The sequence below is a fragment of the Echinops telfairi genome, unplaced genomic scaffold, assembly GCF_000313985.2.
Source record: "Echinops telfairi isolate 266 unplaced genomic scaffold, ASM31398v2 ScPeMD7_443;HRSCAF=831, whole genome shotgun sequence".
NCBI lineage: Eukaryota > Metazoa > Chordata > Mammalia > Afrosoricida > Tenrecidae > Echinops > Echinops telfairi.
Genome location: NW_022104341.1, coordinates 14,369,096 through 14,380,127, shown reverse-complemented (window position 1 = coordinate 14,380,127; position 11,032 = coordinate 14,369,096).

Below are 11,032 nucleotides of genomic sequence, written 5' to 3'. Positions count from 1 at the left end.
TCTTCCTAACCCATCTTAGTCTGGACACTTCCCTGAAATCTGTTTAGGACCTTAGTAATATACTGTGCAATCCACAACCGACCAACAGGTGGTAACCGACCAAGAGGTGCCTTGGCTAAGAATATAGCACAGTTCTTTGATGTGGAAAGAAAGTGAGAATTCTACATATTAACCACCAAGGCCTCATATAATACTGTTCTTCATTCTAATTTGCTTTCGCAAGCATGTAAACAATAAATAAAATCAGTGTGTTGTCATATGTTGAGAGAGGAATTGATAGACTTACATGTTTCATTATGGTACATAGATAAAAGATCTAGTTATGATTTGTATTATCTATTCTGAAGGAAAAAGTATAACAAATAAGGAATATGTTTCAAGTCTTATCAGGCATGATTGGGGAATAAAAGATAGCATCTATGTCTTTAAGGAGGAGAAATATTTTCTTTGATTTTTAAGGACAGCTGAGTGTATGTGAACTGTCATAGTATTAATAGCAGTTCTAAATCTCTGCGATGGGAGAAGCTGTATTTATATTCTCTAAGTGTGCTGAGAACTCAGGTTTGTTTGTTTTTTCAATCAATATTCCCTAAAGAAAAAAATTAGAAGATATAGGGATAACGTTATATGGAAAAGTAGGGAGAAGGGAAAAGAGAAAAGAATGAGAGGAAGAGGAGATAGATGAAAGTTGTAACAGATGTAGCCGAGAATAATTATTAAGAGTGTGTGGTCTGTGTGATTTTCTCATGCACCATTTTAACTTACATGTTTGTATATGACTCTCTTTAATCATTTATTTGACCTTGGTAAGTATTGCTGAGTAAGTGTAACTAAATGGCTTGTGAAAGCATACATTTACTAATATCTGAAAATCATAGTAAGGAGTTTTTCTATAAGGTGACATTTAATGTTCACTGCTAATCGCAAGGTCAGCAGTTAGAAATCACCAGCTGCTCTGCAGGAGAGAGACGAGGCTTTCTACTCCTGTAGACAATTACAGTCTTGGAAACCCACAGGGATAGTTCCACCCAGTCCTGCAGGGTCGCTATGAGTCTGCCTCAATTCAATGGCAGTAAGTCATATATTAAGAAATGCAAAATATAAGTCTACTCCAACTACTTTTTAGGCTAGATCTGTTAAAATATTCATAGCAAATTTTCTCATGGGGGCTGGTTAAGCTATTAAAATTAAGCTAAATTGTGTCATGTTCTTTTCATTCTAATTTTCACTGTTAAGAAAATGCAGTCTTCAATGATTTCAAGCAAGAAATTGCGAATAAACTTTCTCTACTTCAAACTGAAATCTTGAAGAGAAAAAGTGGCAGTTTCAGTTGAAATGGCAACGCTCACCTTCGCAGGACCTCCAGAATGTCTTCCGTGAGGTTGGCGGCTTTTACCTAGGTCACACAAGAGTGTCCAGGTTGACAGGATTCAGTTAAATCTGTGTTAAAAAAACAACAACAAAAAACTTCCAAATAGAATTACAGTTGATCAGTATATGGTTGAAGAATATTAGAGAGAAAAGGTGTCATGACATGAAGTTTGTTGTACTTCAGCTCAGATGTGCAAAAAATGGATTTATTTGAATGGCTTGAGGAAAAACGAAAGCAAGCATCTTTAATTGGCTGTAAGAAACCCATATCTATAGATTTGAGTGTACATCAAAATCCTGAGCGATAAGGATCTTGTTGTAGTTCTTCATCTAATGGACTGAAGTTCACAATCCTTTTCTCTTTAAAAGCCACTGCTTTTAAAGTTTTCTAAGATGATAGCTTTAACAAAAGTATCTTTTCAGGGTGCAATGTAGGTGTTTTGGCTCACATGAACAGTCTTTGGGGAATCAATTTCTTTTGATGTAAGTCCAAAGGAAGATTCTCTTTAATGGGACCTATTTTGTGTGTGTGTGTGTGTGTGTGTGTGTGTGTGTGTGTTTGTAGCAATTAATAGTCTTCCATAAGGGAAGCAATGATCTATAGTGTAAATAATTGAAATTTGAAGTGTACTGCTTTATTGATGTCAGGAATCTTTTATATATATAATTAATCCAAAAAGTATACTCTTGGCTATCATATGTTTGTGTTTTTAAGAATTTTTAGATAGAATAGCTTTTTTGATTACTTTTTTTAACCCATAGAACTTTTAAACATTTAAATAACTTTTGAATGTAGTTACAAAACAATCCAGATATTTTGTGGAATATTTTGTCTTTGATAGTTCCAATTGTCATGCTAGCTTAATGGCAAGAGTTTTAATATACAATCTAAAATATATACTTACTCTAAATTCCACACATTGCATATCATATATAATATTAATTTTGTATTTATATAATATATATGAAAATAGTCTTGTTAGGTGCCATCAATTTGGTTCTGACTCACAGCAAGCCTACTCATCAGAATGCAATGCTGCTGAATTCTGCAACATCCTCACAATTGCTGCTCCGTGTGAGCTCTGTGTGGCTGTCACACTATCAGTCTCTCTTGCCGGGGATCATCCCTTCTTTTTTTGTGTGACTCTACTTTATGAAGCAAGGTGTCCTTTTCCAGGATTAGGTCTCTCCAGAGAGCATATCCAAAGTATAGGCGACCAGGTCTTGTCATCCTCAATACTAAGGAGCATTCTGGCTGTATGAGTTCCAAAATGGATTTGTTTGTTCTTTTGGCAATCCACAGATATTTTAATATTCTTTTTTTGGTATTTTTTCAACAATTGTATTGACAAGTAATGTACATATCATATAATTCAATAGTTCTATCAATCAATCATATCACAGAGAATTGTACAATCACCCTCACATCAATTTTAGAGCACACACTCCCCCCCATAGTTAACTCACCTTTAAGATGATTTACATAATCACAATCCATTCTAGTGCTCCCTTCCCCCTACTAGTTACTCCTGAAATCCCATTTCCCTTCCTATCTACTCCTGCTCTGTATTCCCTATTGTCTTGTATTTGTTATTGTCATTATATATCTACTCCTTCTGTGCTTCACAGCTGGGAGATCTAATCGAAAAAAAAATTGCACTAAGATGGTAAGGGTAAAAACACAATAGTATACAGATAAAAGACACTAATAATACTTAGAAGGAAAAGACCCCTCACAATAATTTAAAAGATTTTGAAATTTCTGTCATGGAACAAGTTAAGGAAACAATTTGTCTCATGGAACCAGTTGGAGGTACTTGCACCCAGAACAAATTCAGGTTGCATCTATAGGATGATCAACTGGCCAAAGATCAAGTTTGATCCACCATAACAAAGATTACAATGGTCTCTGCAAGGCTAATTGAGACCCTTACCTGCGGCAGATCTGCCAGTGTCTCCGTCTTTCCAGATACTTTGCAGATGGGTTTGGGGTTCTCACCATCCCTCAGAACCCTCCACAAATTGGGTGCCCATAATTTTTGTTCTGATCTTTTTCTCCTCACCAGATTCGAGTTTTGTAAAAGTCATCTTTGGATTACACAAGCTGGTGTGCTTCCTCTTTGTAAAGTACCCAAGCTGGTGTGCTTCGTTTGTGTAAACTTAGTAAATTTAGTTGACTCCTCACTTAGATGACTGCTTCTTTGAATACAAACCTTTAAGATTTGTATTCAATCGATAGCTGGGCACCATCTGCTTTTTTCACTACACTTTGCTGCAGCACTGTTATCTTCAGTGATCATTTCTTGAAGGTGATTATCAAGCAGGGCCATGTTGTAAAAACTAATGTTTCTTAAGTTGGGGCTAGGATTCAAAGCCCATTCCTGGATCTACACCTTTGTTTTATTATTTTTTTCATTAATTTGCTGTAATTTGGGAAGCAATATATATGTCATATCATTCCATAATCATGTCAAACATAACTGTACAATTTCTTGCATACCAATACATGTTTTCCAAAACATTTTTTTCCTTCCTAGACTTCTTGATATCATCTCGCTCTTATCTCTCCTACCCCTCTATATCCCCCTTCCTCAAACCCATGTTGTATTTTCTTGCCTGGGTTTCATGCACCAAAAAATAATAAAACAAATAACACAGCACCAAGAGGCAATGGCAATGCACCTCTGATATACACTGTAATGTAAATTAGCATAAGCAGAATATAACAGACTGGCCGTCACAGGGTTGCCACGGTAATGTGTGTCTTAATACAGCATATTGAGTGTCATACCAAGACCTTGTTTGTTCGCCAACCAAACGTACAAAGCTCTTGGTGCTGCTGTCTTTATACCTTAAACGCTGGTTGTCTAGTCCCCAGGCGGAAGATTGGATGACCTACAAGTCTGAACTGATACCTGTTCTGCTGCTTGTTCCTATCGCAGTGGACTCATATATATTTGTCCTTTTGTGCTTGACTTACTTCACTAGTCCAGATCCCTTCAGGAGTTGAGGTGTTTCATGGTTTCATCACTGGTTTTTAGGGATGTGTAGTAATCCATTATGTGTTTCTTTATCCACTGCTTTTCCAACTTCTTGTTACTGTGAACTCTGCTGCAATGAACATGGGGGAGCAAATGTCTGTTCGTGCTCTGTTCTTCTTTCTTTTGGGGATATGCCCAGTGAAGGTATTTCTGGGCCATATTGTAGTTTAATTTCCATCTGTTTTAGGTATTGCCATATCGCCTTCCACCGTGGCTGTACGTATTTACAAGTGCAACAGCAGTGGATAAGAGTTCCTAACCACCACACCCTCTCCAACATTTTGTTCTCAGTTTTTTTTTTAACTGGCCTACCATAATGGGCATGAGGTGGTATCACATGATTTTTTTCACTTGCGTTTCCCGGATGACTACTGATCTGGCACATTTCCTCCTGTGTTTATTAGGCTGCTAGAGTCACATTTTGTGACTTATCGGTCCAAGTCTTTTGTCAACCTTCTCAGAGAGCTATTAGTTTGATTCCTGCTGTAAGCTTGTAAACTTCTGTAAATCTTCGTAATTAGTCCTTTGTTATGCCATCACTGAAAATCTTTTCCCAATTGTGGGCTCTCGTTTTACTCTTTTACTAAAGTCTTTGGATGTACACACGTGTTTTATTTTTGATAGTTCCCACTCATCTATTTTATCTTCCGTGGAATGTGTTTCCTGCGAGCCCATGTATTCCCTACACTAGAGCTGCTAGCTTTGGCTCAATTTAATCAATGATGATTCTGATAGCTTTGGGTTTTACATCTAGGTCTTTAATCCATCCTGAGTTTGTGTTTATGTATGGAGTGAGATATGGGGCTCCCTTCATTCTTCTACACGTGGATATCCAGCTTTTCCAAAACTAGTTATTGAAGAGGGCATCTGCTTTTTGTGCCTTTGTTAAAAATCAATTGTCTGTATGCAGATGTTTTTATTTCTGGACTTTCTATCCTGATCCATTGGGCTTGGTATCTAACATTATACCAGTAGTAGGCTGTTTTGAAAACCGTGGCTGTGTAGTAGGTTTGAGGTTAGGTAGGCACGGGCACCTACTTTCTTCTTCTAGTGGAGTTCTTTGCCTATCCTGGGCTTCTTCACTTTCCATATGAAGTTGGTAATAACTTCCACAAACACGGAATATTCTTCCATTTGTGTAACTCCCTTTTGGTCTCTTGTGGTAATCTTCCGTAGTTTTATTCATACAAGTCTTTTGGGTTGTTTTTTTTGGGGAGGGTTGTTCGTTAGGTTTATTTCTAGGTGCTTCAGCTTTTGTGTGGCTATTGTGAAGGGTACGGATTCCTTGACATCTTTTTCTGTATTTCCATCACTGATATATGCGAGTCCAGTTGACTTCTGCTGATTAATCTTGTATACTGCTACTCTACTAACTTCCTCTATTGTTTTCAGCAATCCTATTTTCACACTATCTTAGGCTTCTCTCTCTATAAGACCATATCATCTGCAAATAGCAAAAGTGTCACGTCTTCTTTACCCAAGCATACATCCTTCATATCTTGTGTTGTATAATGGCATTGGCTAGGATCTCCAGCACAATGTTGAATAGAAGTGGAAGATTTTTATTGGGTTTCCTTGTTCAGTAGAAATGTTTTCAGCTTTTCTCCACTGAGTGTAATATTAGCTATTAGTTTTTCATATATGGCTTGTATTGTATTGAGGATTTCCCCTTCTAATGCTATCTTCCTGATTGTCTTTATTATGCAAGGGCATTGGATGTTATCAAATGCTTTTTCTGCATTAGTGGATATGATCCTATGTTTTTTATCTTTTTTCTCTTTAATGTGGTGGATTACTTTAATTTTTCTGGATGTTGACCATGTTTGCATTCCTGGTATGAATCTTACTTGGTCATGATATATTATTTTTTTGATATACTGTTGGATCCTATTGACCAGCATTTTGTTGAGTATTCTGCAACTATTTTCATGAGAAATATCGGTCTCTAGTTCTCTATCCTTCTGTGGTCTTTCCCTGGCTTGGGTATCAGGGTGATACTGATTTCAAAGAGTGAGTTTGCCATTTGCTGTCCCTTTCTATCTTCTGGGTGTGTTTGTGTAGGGTTAGTGTCAACTCTCCTCTGAATCCTTGGTAGAATTGTCCTGTGAAGCCATCTGGACCAGGGGGTTTTTTTTGGTTGCGAATTTCTTGATGACCTTATCTATTTCTTCTTTTGCTGTCGGTCTATTCAGGTTCTTAATGTGCTTATGCATTAATACGGGGAGAGAGTGATTTTCTAGGTAATTGTCCATGTCCTCCAAATTATTGAATTTGTTGGAATCCAGTGTTTCATAGTACTGAGTAATTAATCTTTTTATTTCATTGGGGTCTGTTGTGACTTCCCCATAATTTCATCCCTAATTCTAGACATTGATGTCTGGTCCTTCTCCTTTTTAAAGTTTGCTAGTGGTTTGTCGATCCTTTCAAAGAAATAGCTTTGTGCTTTGTGGATTGTTTTCATTGTTCTGCTCTCCAGTTTATTTATCTCCTCTCTAATGTTTATAATTTCTTTAGCTGTTAGAAGGATTTATGTTGTTGGCTCTGTTCTAGCTGCCGGATGTTCTGAGTTATGGTGCAGACCATACATATCTATTCTTTTTTCATGTGTGCATTTATTGCAACTGAGCGACTTCAGTTAACCAACTGTGCAGTGTCCCTTAGGTTTTGGTATGTTGTATCGTCATTCTCATTGGTTTCTAGGAACTTCTTAATTTCCTCTCTAATTAATACCCATTGGTTTTTAAGAAGCATGTTATTAAGTCTCCAGGTGTTTATCTTTGTTTTGTTGTTATTGTTGTTGTTCTTTCTATTTTAAATGTCCAACTTTATGCACCATGATTGGAGAAAGTGGTCTGAATGACTTCTTTGTGTTTGAATTTTATCAAGTTTGCCTTGTACCCTAGCCTGTGGTCTATTTTCAAGTCTGATCACTGTGCAATGGAAAATAATATTTTGAGGTTTTTGTTTTTGTTTTTTATGTTGGTTAGAGAGCTCTGAAAATACCTATTAGGTCAAGTTGTTTGGTTGTGTTGTTCAGGTCTTCAGTTTCTTTATTGTGTATTTTACCTATTGATCAGAGCAGTATATTAAAATTACCTACAATAATTGCTGATCTGGTGATTTCCATTTTCGTCTCTGAGAATTTGGGTGATGAATTTCAAGGGTCTTTCATTGGATGCATATATGTTTATTATGCTTGTGGGTTCTTGGTCTACTGATCCCTTGACCATTATGTAATGCCTATTCTCATCTCTTGTGAAGTCATGTAACTTGTGGTCTATTTTGTCTGAGATTTTTGTTTGCTTTTTTAACTGCCATTTACTTGGCAAATTTGTCACCATACTTTGATTTTCATTCGTTTTTGTTGTTTTTTTTCTGTGAGTTTGAGATATGTCACTTGAAGGCAGCAGATTGCTGGATTTTGTTGTCTAATCCATTTGCTAACCATTGTCTTTTAATATATATGTTCCTGCCATTAACATTTGGTGTAATTAAATCTAAATGTAGATTGGATGCTGCTGTCTCATACTATTTCTGTTTAGTATTTTCCTTTCTTCTTCTTTATAGGATGGTTCTATGTATGTGTATGTGTGTGTGTGTGTGTGTGTCTATTCTTGTCTTCATATCTCCATTGGATTTGCAATGTTTTGGGTACCATTTTCAGTGTGTTGTTTTCTGGGTGGTATTGCACCCTTTGGTGCGTCCATGTTTGTAAGCTGCAGTTGTTGTTTTTCAGCACATAAATAATTGGAAAGTAATTTTTGTAATGCTGGTTTTGTTTTTATGAATTCTCTAAATGTTTTCTTATGAGAGAAAATGTTAATACCTCCCTCACATTTGATGGAGAGCTTTGCTGGGTAAAGGATTCTTGGGTTGCAGTTGTTGTCCTTCAGCTTCCAGAACATGTTCTCCAGTTTCTTCTTTCCCACACTATCTCTGTGAAGAGGTCAGTTTATTCTTATCTGTTTTTCTTCATATATGACTGTTTTTTTTTTCCTCTCTAGCTGCTCTCATGGTTCTCTCCTTTTTCTTGAAATTGGATGGTTTGAATACTATATGTCTTGATGTGTTTGGGCTTTTTTTGTGGGGGTAATCTGATTGGTGCTCTCTTTGCTTCCTGAATGGTTACCAACTCCTCCCTTATGATACTGGGGAAATTTCATGCCAAGAATTCCCTTACTATTTTAACTGAAGGCTTATTTACATCTTCCTGCTCCAGGACCCCATTAATTCAGATATTGTTTCATTTCATGTCCCACATCCTCCTCAGGCTTTCTTCAGATTCTTTTGCTTTTTTGCTTGATTGTATCTCTCATTTTCTGAATTCTCCCTGGTTGTGCTCAAGATCGCTGGTTCAGTTCTTCATCTCTGTCATGCTATCATTGATATCATTCACTTTTAAAAATCTATTTATGCTATGTTATTCCTTAATTCCTGGACCCTTTAGTGGAAGGATTCTAGTATGTCTATTTTTCATTTGTTTTCAGGATTTAACCACAAATTTCCTGAACTGTACTAAGCAATATTATCAACACATTTTTCCACTGGCAGTTCAAGGGCTTCTTCTTCTTTATAAACTGTCATGTTTGGTTCATCATTAGTAATTGACATATTTTTCCCTAGATTTTTTAAATGGAAACTGCAGGTGTTGGCTGTTGCTAATGTAGTATCTTGGTTTAGATGTTGATGGAGTGTTTTCTACTGGGATGTGTCGGGGGACTGGCTTTATAGGTGGGGAGGATCAGATAGGTGCTGGTAAAGTGTATTGTGGGTTGATGAGGAGGGAGTGTTAGTTGAGTGAGAGGGATGATTAGGGTTTAGGTGATCTGCATTAGGTTTCAAATGGTCATATTAATCATAGGTGTAGTTTTTTTTAATTAGCTTGAGAAGAGGGTTATGGAAAATGCAATTTTACTCTGTAAGTTAAAGGAGTTTGTGCATTGCTGAGGTGAAGGGAACAGGTTCCAGAGGTTATCATGGTTGGGTAGGAGAGAGGTATAATGATTCTTCCAGAGTCCCTTATCAAACCTGTGTATTATGAACAAAGAGTATACTCTTTCCGTTATTGTCCTTATAACAGTGGGTTTCTGTGCAGTTCAGAACTATCTGCTCCTCATGTGTGGTGCTAGGGTGTAAATTGCTCTTGTGGCAGATGCCTTAGGGAAGAAGGGCTTCCATTCAGAGGGCAATCAGACTAGAGTTTGGGCACCAATTCCAAAGGCTAACTGGCCTTTGGCGGGACAGCTGCCTGGAAACTTAGAAATGGCAGTTTGCATTTCTTCTGGTGGAGTAAGGAGCTCTGTGATTGCTTTCTCAAAACAAAATATAAATACCACCACCGACCTCCTAGAACCTACTCATGGCAGATTCACAGAGCTCCTCTGTTTCCCTGGTGCTGAGACTCCCACTGGATATAACTGTTTATCTGCAGGAGGGAGCTGGGCTTTGGCTAGTGATTATCACTAATGGGAACTCGCCTCCCCCTGCAGACCACTGTGGTTTGCAGTGTACCTGGCCTCCAGGTATCTGCACAGGCATCTGTGGTATTCCTCTGAGGTAAAGAACAACCCTGGCCACTTCCCCACAAGGTGTACAGGGACCACACAAGTGATGAACAAAGTTCAGATGGTTGCTGTTCACACGGGCGATCCTACATTAGCACCATCTTCCAGGAATCTCCTGATTACTTCTATTAATTATTTTAAACAACTTAGTGGAAGTTTATCATGTTGAGACACTTTATATGTGGTGCCTAAACTGTTCTCATGTAAATATTACAAGTGTTTTCAATATAGAAGAAATGTTTCAACTTGAAGGAGCCCTGCTTGTGCTTCTAACCTCAAGTTCAGAATTTCAAGCTCACCTGCAGCTTTTCAGGAGAAAGATGAGGATGTTTTGCTCCATAAGGATTTACAGTCTCAGAAATACTAAATGATAGGCTAACTTTGTCCTGTCGGATCTCATTGAGTCAGAATTGTCTAGATGGTATTGAATTTATAAAATGTATTATTTGCCCCATAGTTGCATATACATACATTATTATGTATCACAAAATACATAATGTACATTACTGATTCTCACAGTACCGTATAATAAAATGTAATATATTTATTTATGTGGGTGTATGGGACAGGATATTGTATATTGGCAAGAATGTACTTTCATGCATCCTTAATATTCTTTCTTTATAATAAGTAAATGATCTCTCTTATACACTCTTTTTGTGTCCCTTAATTATGATTTCTGTCACATTAGAATTCTGCTGCTCATTCCTTTTATTCCTTTTTTTTTTCTTTCTGGCCCAGCTTTAAGAGCTCATATCTGGTCTTGTTTAACGCCTGGTACCAAAAGTCAATAAGATGATATATCATTTAATAAACCCTTAATAAAACCTTCTTTAATATATAAATATATGAGTAAATGAATGAATAAATGCATGGAATTTGAGTTGTTTATATGTATTGTGAGTATGTGTGTTGTATGGAGAGATTATTGTAGCACCGTTCTTGAACTCATATAGAAATATGTTCAGGACAGAAGAAATAAATTTGCTTATTATAATTATAGTTTTCATTGTTTTATAAAATGGCAGCAACTGAAGACTAATATCAATTTTTTTT